This window comes from Ahaetulla prasina, chromosome 2 (assembly GCF_028640845.1).
Source record: "Ahaetulla prasina isolate Xishuangbanna chromosome 2, ASM2864084v1, whole genome shotgun sequence".
In the NCBI taxonomy this organism is placed as follows: Eukaryota; Metazoa; Chordata; class Lepidosauria; order Squamata; family Colubridae; genus Ahaetulla; species Ahaetulla prasina.
This window is the reverse complement of record NC_080540.1, coordinates 24,075,077-24,090,079: the sequence shown is the minus strand read 5'-3', so window position 1 is coordinate 24,090,079 and position 15,003 is coordinate 24,075,077. Positions and strand designations below refer to the sequence as shown.

At 45.7% G+C, this 15,003-nt stretch overlaps 1 protein-coding gene across 1 annotated transcript in view; it reads left to right on the top strand.

Annotated features, from left to right (window-relative positions):
* Positions 1 to 15,003, top strand: part of LOC131190418 (zinc finger protein 91-like) — a 222,221-nt gene that overhangs the window by 27,286 nt on the left and 179,932 nt on the right. The gene's annotated exons all lie outside the window — the stretch shown is intronic.

Below are 15,003 nucleotides of genomic sequence, written 5' to 3'. Positions count from 1 at the left end.
GTCCGAAAGAAGCACCAAGCTGCCAAGTAGGCAAGTGACCAGGCGATTGCGTGGGCATGGGCAGGGGTTGGGCAGGGATTTTGCTACTTCTCTTCAGAACTACCCACCCCATTGCTACCGGATCATCAAGCATTTCACCCTGGTTCTATGTATGAAATCCTTAATTTACAGACTGAACTCTGAAAAGGGTTTTTGAATGTATCTGTATACAGTATATAGAATGTACAAAACTGAAGCTCACGGGCTGGTTGTGTCACGTGCAGGACACGCCACCCACCCAGCTCCACTGAATAGGCAATGCAATGTTACAAATGGCAAAGTCATGTGGGGAGTTGAAACCGATAGTTCTGTGGCTTTAATTCCTTCCTGGCTTGCCCTCCGTGACTGGGTGGTGTGGCCAATAACAATAAATAATAAAAATAATGAACAAAGTACACAAAACAATAAGAGGTACCAAAACAAACTTTCACATGATCAATCACACACAACACAATACAACTGACTCACACACAATGTAAAGCAGCTGCATCATCTAAAATGGCCCTGCTGCAAGCAGGAACCTCAGACAGCTACAAAAGCTCAAAACCAAGTTTCACACTTTACAGACACACAACACAACATCAACTGATTACACACACAAAATGCCACATAAAGCTTTGGGATTTTGTGTGTTCAGTTCCAGATTGTTTCGGTCGCACCACAAGGCTAGTCTTTCGACCTCATGTCTATATGCGGATTCATCAATGTCTCGAATGAGACCAATCACTGTTGTGTCATCTGCGAACTTCAGTAGTTTAACAGATGGATCGTTGGAGATCCTCTGATTCAGATAAGTCCTCCGATCGCCTCGGGATTGAGCTAGCTGTTGGTTCAAATGTTTGGTAGTCAGGGTCTGGTTGTTTGGTCTCTGGATCGTTTTGCATTCTTTTTCGTAATTGATCTATGTGGCGTTTCCACACCCAGCCATCCCCCATGTCCACTAAATATGATTTGGGGCCTGTCACTCCTACAATTGTTCCCTTTAGCCACACGGGACCCTCACTATGGTTGTGTGCCCATACCAAGTCGCCCGTGGTCATCGTTCTGGTTTTGTCCCTTGTATTCTGGTACCCATCAGGGGAGTATGTTGGGTTTAACCGATCTAAGGGGCACCGGAGTCTCCTTCCCATTAATAACTCCGCTGGGCTGCGGCCAGTGGCCACACAGGGTGTTCTATGTTGGACTGCTAGAAAGGTGTCAATTTTGGTTTGCCAATCTCCTGGGCTAATTCTGGATAGCGCTTCCTTGGCACTGCGCACAAAACGTTCTGCAAGTCCATTCGTCGCCGGATGGAAAGGGCATGCCGGATGCCCACTTCGGCCAAGTACCCCTCAAACTGGGTGGCCATGAATTGTGGGCCGTTATCAGACACTATGGTGTCGCGCAACCCGTGTGTCACAAATAGTCGCCGCAAAACTGTAATTACGGCTTCAGCTGTTGTGGTTTTCATGAGTATTATTTCGAACCACTTCGAATAGGCATCTACCACAATCAAGAAGATCTGCCCATGGAAGGGCCTGGCAAAATCTATGTGGATCCTTGACCAAGGTCCTTGGGGTTTTTCCCATTCCCTTATTGGGGCTGTAGGGGGTAGTGGTCTCGAATCTTGGCAAGTTTGGCATTTCCCCACCTGGTCGCTAATGTCTTTGTCCATTAGTGGCCACCACACATAGCTTCTTGCTAGGCTTTTCATCCTCACAATACCCAGGTGGCCCACATGTAACAATTCCAATATATGCCCTCGTAATCTCTCTGGAATAACCACTCTATCCCCCCATAACAAACAACCCTCTTGTACCGACAGTTCTGAACATTTTTTGGTAAACTCTTTAAACCATTCCCCCGGTGCAGTGGGCCATCCCCTCTGCACCCAGCCGATTACAGTACAGACAATAATATCTTTGTAGGATGCCCTAGCCACTTCTGTGGACGTGACCGGGCCAGAGTCCAGAGAGTCAATTAGCAATACAGGTGTCCCTGGGGTTGGGTCTTCAATAGTCTCTGGCAATGGACATCTACTTAAAGCGTCCACATGTCCCAAGTCCTTGCCCGGTCGGTGAGACAGTTGGTACGAGTATGCTGCAGGAAAATAGTCCAACGGGTCAGCCTGGGCGATAATGCAACCGGTGTTGGACGGTTCCCCGCCAAGAGTCCCAATAAAGGTCTATGGTCTGTAACTATTTCAAATTGCCGCCCAAACAGATATTCGTGAAATTTCTTTACTCCTGAGACTATGGCTAGCGCCTCCCGGTCTAGTTGGCTATAGTTCCTTTCTGTTGCTGACAACATGCGGGAAAAATATGCGATAGGGGCTTCCGAACCGTTCAGTAACTTTTGGCTGAGGACAGCTCCTACTCCGTAGGGTGAGGCATCGCATACCAATACTAATGGCATTGTCCCATTATACTGTATTAAAAGGCTGTCGCTGGACAATAGTCTCTGGCAATGGACATCTACTTAAAGCGTCCACATGTCCCAAGTCCTTGCCCGGTCGGTGAGACAGTTGGTACGAGTATGCTACCAGGAAAATAGTCCAACGGGTCTGCCTGGGCGATAATGCAACCGGTGTTGGACGGTTCCCCGCCAAGAGTCCCAATAAAGGTCTATGGTCTGTAACTATTTCAAATTGCCGCCCAAACAGATATTCGTGAAATTTCTTTACTCCTGAGACTATGGCTAGCGCCTCCCGGTCTAGTTGGCTATAGTTCCTTTCTGTTGCTGACAACGTGCGGGAAAAATATGCGATAGGGGCTTCCGAACTGTTCAGTAACTTTTGGCTAAGGACAGCTCCTACTCCGTAGGGTGAGGCATCGCATACCAATACTAATGGCATTGTCCCATTATACTGTATTAAAAGGCTGTCGCTGGACAATAGTCTCTGGCAATGGACATCTACTTAAAGCGTCCACATGTCCCAAGTCCTTGCCGGTCGGTGAGACAGTTGGTACGAGTATGCTGCAGGAAAATAGTCCAACGGGTCAGCCTGGGTGATAATGCAACCGGTGTTGGACGGTTCCCCAAAATAATTAAATTTGGACACCTTGAGTGTAGAACTGAGACTCAGTCAGGGCATGCAGAAACATTGAACATTATTCAGTCAAAGGCCTCATGATATGAGGGAATTGTCCATCACCAGATCAATGTACAGTTCCTGGAAGAGCTGAAAGGATGAACAATTCCTCTCTCACGGACCAGCGCTTCCCAAGTGCTTGTGCAATTTTTGTTTTCAAGCATTATGGCCACATTTTGCTCTTCTGTACTGTGGTGAGGGCTACAAAGACCATATTTGATTTAAATAAAATTAATTAAATATCAATGGTGTGGTTTTCTAGTCATGTATTATACTCATCTATTAAAGCTTTAGTTGCTTTAAATGTATTAACACATCGTCAAAATATGGGACCACTCCCGGTAGACCCTGTAGGAGCCGTTTCATGAGGTTTTGAAATAACCCAGGGGCTACACTAACTCCGAATTGAAGTCGAGTGCATTTAAAAGCGCCCCTGTGTGTGACAATTGTCTGTGCTTCAGCTGTTTCGTTGTCAACTGGTAACTGTTGGTAGCCTGTGCCAAATCAAGTTTGGCATTTCCCCACCTGGTCGCTAATGTCTTTGTCCATTTGTGGCCACCACATAACTTCTTGCTAGGCTTTTCATCCTCACAATCCCTGGGTGGCCCACATGTAACAATTCCAATATATGCCTCGTAATTTCTCTGGAATAACCACTCTATCCCCCATAACAAACAACCCTCTTGTACCGACAGTTCTGAACATTTTTTGGTAAACTCTTTAAACCATTCCCCCGGTGCAGTGGGCCATCCCCTCTGCACCCAGCCGATTACAGTACAGACAATAATATCTTTGTAGGATGCCCTAGCCACTTCTGTGGACGTGACCGGGCCAGAGTCCAGAGAGTCAATTAACAGGTGTCCCTGGGGTTGGGTCTTCAATAGTCTCTTAACAGATTCGAACGCCTTTGCCTCAGCCCTGCTCCAAGTCCAGACAGAGTTTTTTGCTAGCAGCTTGTGTAGCGGTTCGGCCACCATTGCCTTATTTTTTAAAAATACTGCATAGAAGTTTACAAGCCCCAAAAATGCTTGTAAATCTGCTTTGTTTTTTGGGGGTAAAGCCTTCCTAATGGCTCACACCTTGCTCTCCGTGGGGTGGATGCCTTCCTTATCTATCCGATAACCCAAGAATTCTACTGATTCTACTCTGATATGGCATTTGTTGAGTTTAACCTTAAGCCCCGCAGTCCTGAAAATTTCCAAAACCCTTCGCAATTTAACCCTTAATTCTTCCAAATCTGTGGCTGATATTAATACATCGTCAAAATATGGGACCACTCCCGGTAGACCCTGTAGGAGCCGTTTCATGAGGTTTTGAAATAACCCAGGGGCTACACTAACTCCGAATTGAAGTCGAGTGCATTTAAAAGCGCCCCTGTGTGTGACAATTGTCTGTGCTTCAGCTGTTTCGTTGTCAACTGGTAACTGTTGGTAAGCCTGTGCCAAATCAAGTTTGGCAAAAACCTGTCCCTGCCCTAACGAGTGCAACAAATGTTGCACGATGGGGACAGGGTAAGCACTCTTTTGCAATGCCTTGTTAAGCGTTGCCTTATAGTCAGCACAAATATGGACAGATCCATCCGGTTTGACTGGGGTCACTATTGGTGTCTCCCATTTTGTGTGGTCGACGGGGACTAGAATTCTCTGGTTTACTAGTTTGTCTAATTCCCTGTCAATTTTGGGTTTGAGAGCGAACGGAACCCTCCTTGCTTTTAGTCTAATTGGGGTTACCTGGGGATCTAAATTGAATGAAATGGGGGTTCCCACGTACTTGCCCAGGCTGTCTTGAAAAATGTCCTCGAATTCCCGCAACAGTTCCTCCTTCAGGTCGCCACCGACGCTGTGAACCCCGGTAATGCCCATTCCCAGGGCTCGGAACCAATCGAGACCCAGCAAGCTGGGCAGGTTTCCATCGACGATGGTGATCGGCAGGGTTTTATTGAATTGTCCATATCTCACTCTGACCATGGTGGCTCCTCGAACAGGGATTCGGTTTTCCTGGTAGTCTTGCACTCTCAGCTTCTGGGGTTGCAGCTGGCGTTTCGCGACTTCTGGCAGGTCCTTTGCGATTGTGTCCCAGGACATAATCGTGATTGATGAGCCGGTGTCCACCTCCATCTTACACGGCACTCCTTCGATGTAGGTCCTGGTGAATATTTTCCTTTCCAGTCGTGTCGATGCGTGGCCCACTCGCACAGCGGTGTGGTTTGACTTCGCACCTTTTTTGAATTGGCCAATCCCTGGACGTCTCGCGGAGCCAGGGCTTTGCTGATTTGCCGGTTTGAATTTTTGGCGGCAAGGTTGGGAGGCTCGGCACGCCTGAGCTATGAGTCCTTTCTTTTCACACCTTCGACAAATTGCGTCTTTGAAACGGCAATTCTGTCATTGGTGTTGGCCTCCGCAACTCACACACTCGTCACGGTCGCTTCTTTCCGGCCTCCCGGTGTGGAAAACCTCTTCCTCTTCTTCACCTTCCCACTCCGCCTGGATTTCTTCGCTGTGGACCAGCTTCACTTTCGCTGAGGAATTTGGCGTGTTCGGCTTCTGTAAGGTTTCCACCACTTTGGTGGACATCTCGTGCGCCCTGGCCTCATCTAGGGCTATCGCTAGGGTTAGGTTGCTCTTCGAAAGCAGCTGCCCCTGTAGTTGGATGTCCCTGATCCCACAAATGAGTTGTTCTAATAGAGTGTCCTCCAAGTCCCTATACTCACAGTGGGTTGCGGCTTTCCTTAATGCAGCCATGTACACGCTGATCGATTCGCCCTCTCGCTGAACTCTCTGCCTTAGTTTGAAACGTTGCACGAACTTCGATGGCACAGGCGCGTAGTGTGCTCGTAGCGTTGTCTGTAGCATTGTCCATGGCACCGACTGGACCGGCGTTGGTTCCGACAGTGATTCGGCGGTATCGAAGACTTCTGGTCCGCAGTGGTTCAGGAAGTAAGCACGCTTCCGATTATCCGATACTCCTTGCAGTTCGTTGGCTTCGAGGAAACACTCGAAGCAAGCCATGTATGACCCCCATTTCTCCTTGGCTGGGTCGAATGGTGCTGGCGGCGTATAGCTAGACATCGCTATGTATCCGTCCTTGATAACTGGCTGGGTTTGAAACTCAGTTGCTCCTTCAGCTCTTTTCCTAGTCTCACTGCCTTCAATATCCCATCCTTGTCGCCAATGTTAAGTTTGGGCAATGAAGAGGCAGGAGACGATGCAAGTGACAACAGCTCTTTAGTTTATTGTGAAAACCCAGCAAAGACAATAGGCAAACACCTCTCTTTATATAGTATTTGGCTGAGGCACCAGCCAATCAGCAACATGTATTTTCCCGCCCAAATTTCCCTCCAAAAATTCAAATACATTACACAGTCATTGGTATACAGAGAGAAGAGAGGTGGGGAGAACACACAGCCTTGGGGGGGGCCTGTGCTAATTGTACAGGTATCTGATGTGATCCTGCTTAGTTTCACCTGCTGCTTCCTGTTTGTTAGGAAGCTTGTGATCCACTTACAAGTCTGTTCAGGTACTTGTAGCTGGTTTAGTTAAGTTAGAAGAGTGTCTGGAATGATGGTATTGAATGCTGAACTAAAGTCTACAAAGGACCCTTACATAGGTTTTTGGAGATTCAAGATGTTGTAAGATGTAGTGCAGAGCCATATTAACAGCATCATCTGCTGATCTATTTGCTCAGTATGCAAATTGCAAGGGGTCTAACAGCGGATCCATGATGGTTTTCAAGTAGGAGAGCACTAGCCTTTCAAAGGCTTTCATGACTACAGATGTTAAAGCAATTGGTCTGTAGTCGTTCAGTTCCTTGATAGTGGGCTTCTTTGGCACTAGGATGATGGTAGAGCGTTTGAAGCAAGAAGGAACATAGCACATCTCTAGTGATTTATTAAAGATATGGGTGAAGATGGGGGCCAATTGGTCAGCACAGACTTTTAAGCAAGAAGGGGTTATCTTGTCTGGGCCTGGAGCTTTTCCTGGCTTTTGTCTGTGAAATAGGTCCTGCACTTCCTTTTCTGTGACCACTAGGGGTTGTGAACCCAATGGGATGGGGTCAGTTGTAGGAGGCTTGGCTGTTGTTGGTGTGTCTGAGATGGGGGTTATGGAGATAGGTGACTGTAGTTTCCTTTCAAACCTGCAGTAAAACACGTTCAAGTCATCTGCCAGTTGTTGATTTCCTTCAGCCTGGGAGGGACGTTTGCCATAGCCGGTGATATTTTTAAGAGTTTTCCACGTTTGCTGGCCGTGAAAATATTTACAGATCCCTCACATCCTGGACATAAACTGTTTCAACTCCTACCATCAAAACGACACTATAGAGCACTGCACACCAGAACAACTAGACACAAGAACAATTTTTCCCCGAAGGCCATCACTCTGCTAAACAAATAATTCCCTCAACACTGTCAAACTATTTACTAAATCTACACTACTATTAATCTTCTCATTGTTTCCATCACCAATCTCTTTCCACTTATGACTGTATGACTAACTTTTTGTTGCTATCATTAAGGGTTAAATTGTACCCTATGACCATCATTTGTGTTGTAAATGTTGTACCTTGATGAAGGTCGATGTCACTGTGGTGGCCATATTCAAAGAAACATGTAGTTCTTTGGTTGCCCCCAAAAAGTTGGTGCCTCTGTCTGAAGGGCCTTGGATAGCAATAAAACATCTGAGGGCATTTATGAAGCTAGAAGTATCCATACTTAATAATTTCAATGTGGGCAGCTCTAATGGCCATACTGAATAGGGCTGCCCACCTCTTACTATTTGCTTAACACCCTCTAGTGTGACGCGTGGTCACAGACCAGGGGCCAAAGACATCAAGGCCAACATTTCTGAAAGGAGGATTTGTACTGAGTCTGGAAGATCAGCCATCTTTTGTGTTTGTAACCTACCATGGAGCTTGCGACAAGAAATACACCCGAAGATTACCTGCTCACACATCTTTTAGCTCCAACTATCCACAAACCAGCAGTTCTTATAGCTCCTTCTGTAAATAGTCATCCTTGATGTTTGACTTGATGGTGATAGTGGCTTCATCAGGTGATGATTGCCAGGAGGGTTTTTCTCCTGTTTCTATCTTTCTTCCTTAAGGCAGCCACCTACTCCCCATAGACCATTTTGATCGAGAAATGGGTCACGTTTCCTCAGGGAGCTCTTTCCAGGGATCAGTCTTTTTTTTTTTAATTGAAAAAGTTTTTACAAAAATTTTCAACCCCCCCTTTTCCCCCACCCACTGCATCCCCTCCCTACTCCCTCCAAAACCACCCTCCTCCCTCCCCCACCCCCAACTTCCCAGAACAAACACAAAGTATAGTTCAAAAGAAAAAAACAATAATTCGCTAAATTTTCCCTACCACAAATTATAATCCTCCTTCTTCTCAAATCCTAACTTCCCCATACAAATCAAAGATAAATACATCCTAATCATTCAAAAGCAATCTGAAATCTCTTTTTTTTAATTGAAAAGTTTTACAAAATTTTCAACCCCCTTTTCCCCACCCACTGCATCCCTCCTACTCCTCCAAAACCACCCTCCTCCCTCCCCACCCCGACTTTCCAGAACAAACACAAGGTATACTTCAGAAGAAAAAAACAATTCGCTAAATTTTCCCTAACACAAATTATAATCCTCCCCTTCTTCTCAAATCCTAACTTCCCCCATACAAATCAAAGATAAATACATCCTAATCATTCAAAAGCAATCTGAAATCTCTTAATCTGATATCTAGTTTGCGTATATTCAATCCATTTTTTCCATTCAGTTAGATATTTTTCTTGTGTAGTGTCTTTCAAAAAGGCTGAGATTTTAGCCATCTCAGCCAAATTAGCAACTTTCAATATCCATTCTTCTATTGTAGGTAACTCTTTTTTCTTCCAGTATTGTCCTATCAGTAGTCTTGCCGCTGTTATTAAATTTAAAATCAATTTAGTCTCAATTACCGTACAGTCCGTAATAATTCCCAATAAGAAAAATTGCGGTAAGAACTTTACCTTCTTTTTCAAAACATTTTGTATAATCTACTAGATCCTTATCCAAAAAGCCTTAATCTTCTTACAAGTCCACCAAATATGAAAATATGTAGCATCATTACAATTACATCTCCAACATTTCGCTTGCATATCTGGATACATACATGATAATTTCTTAGGGTCTAAGTGCCACCTATAAAACATTTTATAAAAATTTTCCCTCAAGTTCTGTGCTTGCGTAAATTTAACATTTCTAACCCAATTTTTTCCCCAAGTTTCCAAAAATATTGGTTCTTGAATATTTTGTGCCCATTTTATCATACAATCCTTTATTAGATCCCTTTCAGAGTCTATTTCTATCAACACATTATACAATCTCTTTATATGCGCCTGAGTTTGATTTATAATTTGTTTTACCAAGTTTTCTTCATTCTGCATGATACCAATTTTCTGGTCTTCTTTCCACCTAGCTCGTAATTGCCCATATTGGAACCAAGTATAGTTTCTCCCTTCTTCTTTTAATTGTTGCAAGGATTTTAATTGTAAATTACCTCTCTCGAAATATAAAAGTTCTTTATAAGTAATCATTTCCTGTTTCTGTTCTATATTTCTATTTTCTATTGCATGCCTGGGGTTTGCCCAAATAGGAATTTTATAATTCAACTTGTAATAGTATTTCTTCCAGACACGCAGAAGAGCAATTCTTAACATATGATTCTTAAAGGCTCTATCCACTTTTTTATCATACAATAAATATGCATGCCATCCATATAGTAATTCTATATTCAAAATCCTTTCCTCCGTTAGGTTAAACCAATCACTTATTACCGAAAGAGCAGCTGCGTCATAATATAAGTTAAAATTGGGCATTTTTAAACCTCCTCTTTCCCGTATGTCTTGAATTATTTTCATTTTAACTCTCGCTTTTTTACCTTCCCATATAAATTTATTAATTCCAATCTGCCATTCTTCCAAATTTTTATCTTTCTTAATTATTGGTATCATCTGAAACAAAAACAAAAATCTAAGTAAAACATTAATTTTAATGGCTGCTATTCTCCCCAATAATGATAATTGTAATTTTTTTCCAACCAAGCATTTCCTTCTGAACTTTTTGCCATAATACCTCAAAGTTATTCTTATACAATTTCACATTTGAAGATCCCAGGGATCAGTCTTTAGTTTAGCATACAGTCAATTTCTTGGGATAGGTTTCATACTGCACAGTGTGGATGATGACATTTTGAGATTGCTGACGTTCTAATACTGAACAGAAGTGTTGGCAGTTGTGCCAGCCTTTGCAGCTACTGCGTGTGGCACTTTTGAATGACTAAGCTAGGTGAGTCAGGCAAGTAGTAGCTCGAATGACTGAATTCCAGGTTGAGAATCTGCCAAATCTATGTGATTCAAATTGAGTCTCTGGGGCCAGTGTCCAAACGGTAAGAACTTCAAGACGGACTTCTGCATCTGAGTGTGCAGGTTGAATGTATCGACCTGAGGAACAGTCTGATCTGTGTTGCACAAGAATGCAGGCCCTGATAACCATACAATGTCTTTAAGGTGACTTACAGCAACAGCTCTTGTAGAATGGTCTGGAGCAGGGATCCCCAACCTTTCGGACCTCAGGAACCACTAAGTTCATAACTTTAAATCCCACGGACCACTAATATGATCTGCCTAATGACCAGCTGGGTGGGCAGGCTAGGTGGTCATGTGACTGGGTGGGCATGGCCAACTTGATGTCACTCACATTGAGGGGAACCTCACTGGCCTCTACTCACCCTTCCTCACCTCCCTCCCAGGCTCCTTAGGGCCCCAACAGGAAGCAGTTGTTGGAGCTAAGCAGCCACCATGAGAAAGAGTTGGCAAAACAGCTGGCTCCGTTCAAATTGGATCTGACCGAGAGGAGGCTCAGCAGAAGCACCTCAATCAGGACTACGAGCATAGGCTTTTCAAGCAGAGGGAAGACCTGTGGGAGTGCAAGGCCAGGTACCGGTGCTTGGAGGCCAGCGGGCTGTGATGGTCAGCCAGTTCCAGGCCATGAGGCAGTCCCACTGGAATAAGACCCTCCGGCTCTTTGCCTTAGCCCAAAGCCCCGCACTAGGAGGCTGAAACAGACCCCAAGTTGAAATTTCTGCCCCCCTCTGACCCACACAAAAAGACCCCGAAGGGGAGACTCTCTGCAGTAACCCAAACGCTCATTGCAGGTATCTGGCCCAGGGGCCGTAGTTTGAGGACCCCTGATTTGGTGCAATATTAAAAAATGCAAATAATTTTTCTGTGTGAAGCTCAACATGCAGCTAAACCCACCTATCTCCCAATAAAATGGACCGTGTGTGTAGATCTGAATGCTTTATTTGAAGAACAAGCTATGGTGCATGTGGGGAAAATAGGGATACATACAATGAGAACTGAAATACAAGAGAAACCATATTCAGTTACTGCTTAACATAACAATGAATAACTACAAGCAATTTAAATCTTGCCAGCGATGCTCTGTGTGTGGGATATGGGTTTGTCCTTGGGTGACCATGTGCCACAGATTAAGATGGCTGCTTCTGCCTTCACCAAATGCTAAAGAAAATGGAGTCTGGCTTCCCAGTGTGCACAAAGAAGGATTAGGGGAGACATGATAACAGTGTTCCAATATCTCAGGGGTTGCCACAAAGAAGAGGGAGTTGGGCTGTTCTCCAAAGCACCTGAGGGTAGAACAAGAAGCAATGGGTGGAAACTAATCAAGGAGAGAAGCAACTTAGAACTAAGGTGAAATTTCCTGACAGAACATTTAATAAGTGGAACAACTTGCCTGCAGAAGTTGTGAATGCTCCAGCACTGGAAAAAATTAACAAAATATGGATAACCATTTGTCTGAAATGGTGTAGGGTTTCCTGCCTGGGCAGGGGGTTGGACTAGAAGGCCTCCAGGGTCCCTTCCAACTCGTTGTTGTTGTTGTTGTTGTTGTTATTTGGTTTGAGAGTGCGGGCTGATGGGTAAATGGGTAGGATCAGCTTCAAACAATATACTTGGGGCATGTTTGTACCTCTGGCCACTAGATGGGGAAAGAGAATGACAACAGTATATTAAGTTATATCATGCGGCATGCCAAGCTACATGGGGGAGGCTGGCCAGGCAAAGCAGGAGGCAGAGGGCGATGCTGCCAGTGGAGCTGCAGTGTCTAACTTCTGCTTTGGCAGATCTCTGGAGAGCAAGGGGAAGAGGTAGCGGAGCAGCACTCCCTGAGTTGTGGGGTCCTGCACAAGGGAGTCTGGCCCTTCTTGAAAGGGAATCCTTGTTTCCAATATTGTGTGGTAAGGATGGTGGCTTGTTGGGGCAGCCTTCCCTCATGCAGCTCCCCTCCCACCTCCTCTCTAGAGATCTGCAGAGGAGACACATCTGGAGGGCAAGGTGCAGCCTCCATATTGGCTACTTCTACCTCTACAAGCCCCCCCCCCTGATGGGAGGAAAAAGCCAAAAGAGGGCACCTGTGAGGGGCCAAGCAAGGCTGGGAGGGAGGATCTGGAGGTCTCCAGCAGAGGAAGGTGAGACCAGGGTGAGCGCCAAAGTCTTGTCCACTGGAGGAGCCTAGCTATTCCTCTCAGGCCACACAGAGGACCCCTGGATGGTGGTGCAGGCTGCCTGGAGCTCCTGGAAGCAGAGGACAAGGGCCCAGCCCTCAAGCTCCCAGGGCATCAGGACCCCACAACTCAGCCCAGCCCTGCTTCCTCCAGGGGCCACCCAGCCCTGTTTATCTCCTCCTCGAGGCTGCTGCTACTGTGCTCCCTCTCCTTAGGGAGGTTGGTCATGGTGGGTATAGAAGGGCGAGGCTCACGGATGCTGCTTTGAGGCTTCTGCTTTACCCAGTGGGCTATGGCCACAGCTTCCCCTCCTGGCTCATGGGCTTCCCAGGCTGGAAGACAGTGGAGGGGTGGCAGGGCTCCTCCTGGACAGGGGCTGCTGCTTCCAGTGCCACCATTGTATGGTGAGGCGAGGCAGGTGGCAGGGGTGTGGGGCCCCGAGGTGTGCAAGTATGGTGCAGGTGGGTTGGGGCCAAGCGCAGTTTATTGGATCTCCGGGCTCACATTCAGCTGGCTACCAACAAGCTGCAGGTGCTGCTGGGCACCGCCAGTTCCTGCACGCTGACCACATGAACCCGGGGGAGTGCCCAGCTGGGCTGGTGTGGGCCAGGGCCGAGGCCGTGGGGGCAGGCCCCTTGCCATCTCCAGGGCAGCCCTGCAGCCCAGATGTAAACACCTTATGGGCTGGATGCAGTGATGGGATTCAGCCAATTCGCACCACCTCAGGAGAACCGGTTGTTAACTTTCTGAACAGTTTGGCAAACTGGTTTTTGGAAGAAATCATTAGGGCAGAGACCGGTTATTAAATTACTTGAATCCCACCACTGGCTGGATGCGGCCCTCGGGCCTTGAGTTTGACATGTCTGTTGTAAAGGGTATATAGGGGGCATATAGGTATGCAACTTGACAATCAGATAAGGTGGTAGAGAATTTTTCCATTCTTTTCCAGGGGTTCCTCTTTTCATCAGGTAGTGAGGCATTCCAGTCAGATGTTTCACAGGTTAAGTCTCTGAGTAATGCTTTACCTTGAGTTAGGCTGCAAATCCTAATGGGGCTTAAGGCTATTTATTGCAGACAAGACACCCCTATGAGTGAAAGGTTTCCATTCTGTATTTACTTGGGAAGTAAAGGAATCAGTGTTCAAGTCCCACAGAAGACCAAGATTGTGTTGGACAGGTAGAGAAACTGTCCCTAAATTGAAAAGTCTTGAAATGGAAAGGCTTCCATAACTTTTTTACTGTGGGAAGCAATCTTGTGAAGCCTGAGAGTTGAACAGAAAAGCGTTTCCTGAGCTCTTTTGAGGAGACTGATTGCAGACTCATTTGAAGTTATCGATTTTAAGCAGTCATCTACATAGAAGCCCTTTTCTATCAATTGTCTAGCATCGGAGCCGTACTTTGTCTCACCTTCTTTGGCAGAATGTCTGAGTCCCTAGATAGTGACCGAGCAGAAAGGCTTGTTGCCAAAGATGTGTATTTTCATACACTACTCTGTGATGTCTTTGGAGGGATCATTGTCCCCCAAAAAAAGAAATCTTAAGGAATTTCTGTGTTTCTCTCTAACAAAGAAGAAATGGAACACCTGTTGGATATTGGCTATGAAAGCAACAGAATCTCTGCGAAATCTCAAGAGCACTCTAGAAGTTTGTTATTGAGGTCTGGACCCAACAGGAGAACATCGTTTAAAGAAACATCTTCAACTCTGGCACTAGAGTCAAATATCTGACCTGGCTTTTTAGAGCAGGGGTCTCCAACCTTGGCAACTTTAAGTGTGGCAGACTTCAATTCCCAGAATTTCCCAGTCAGCTTTGCTCAGAGTTCAAGTCCGCCAGGCTTAAAGTTGCCAAGGTTGGAGACCCCCTGTTTTAGAGGGCTATCGTAGTAGGTACCAGCATTCCTTGTAGTCTTTCTGCATGACCATTCTGAAAGATTTTCTCCATGAAAGAAAAGAAGTAGTCGCTCCTTTCTTCCTCAGCAACAGATTTAAACGAGATTCTTGTTAGGGAATGTTTTTTCCTAATACCAGTACTTAAAATGCAATGGTCTTTACGACTGTATAACATCGCCAAAAGCTTCCCAATCAAGGAGCCTCTTTCCTGCCGCCCCCACCCCCAATGGAAATGCACCATTTCTCCGCTCTTTGCATGAGCACTTTCCGTGCACAGAAAATCCACGGGGGGGGTGCCTTCAACTTTGGGCCTTACAAATTGGGAAGGCAGTGACATCATTCAGTTTTTGCCTTTCTAGGATACTGGACTCTCTCTCATTTTAACCCTTTGAGCTTTGCAGGAGTTTAGAAAGGCGGAAACAAAATCCAAAGGTGGAAAAGGTAGGGGTGTGTG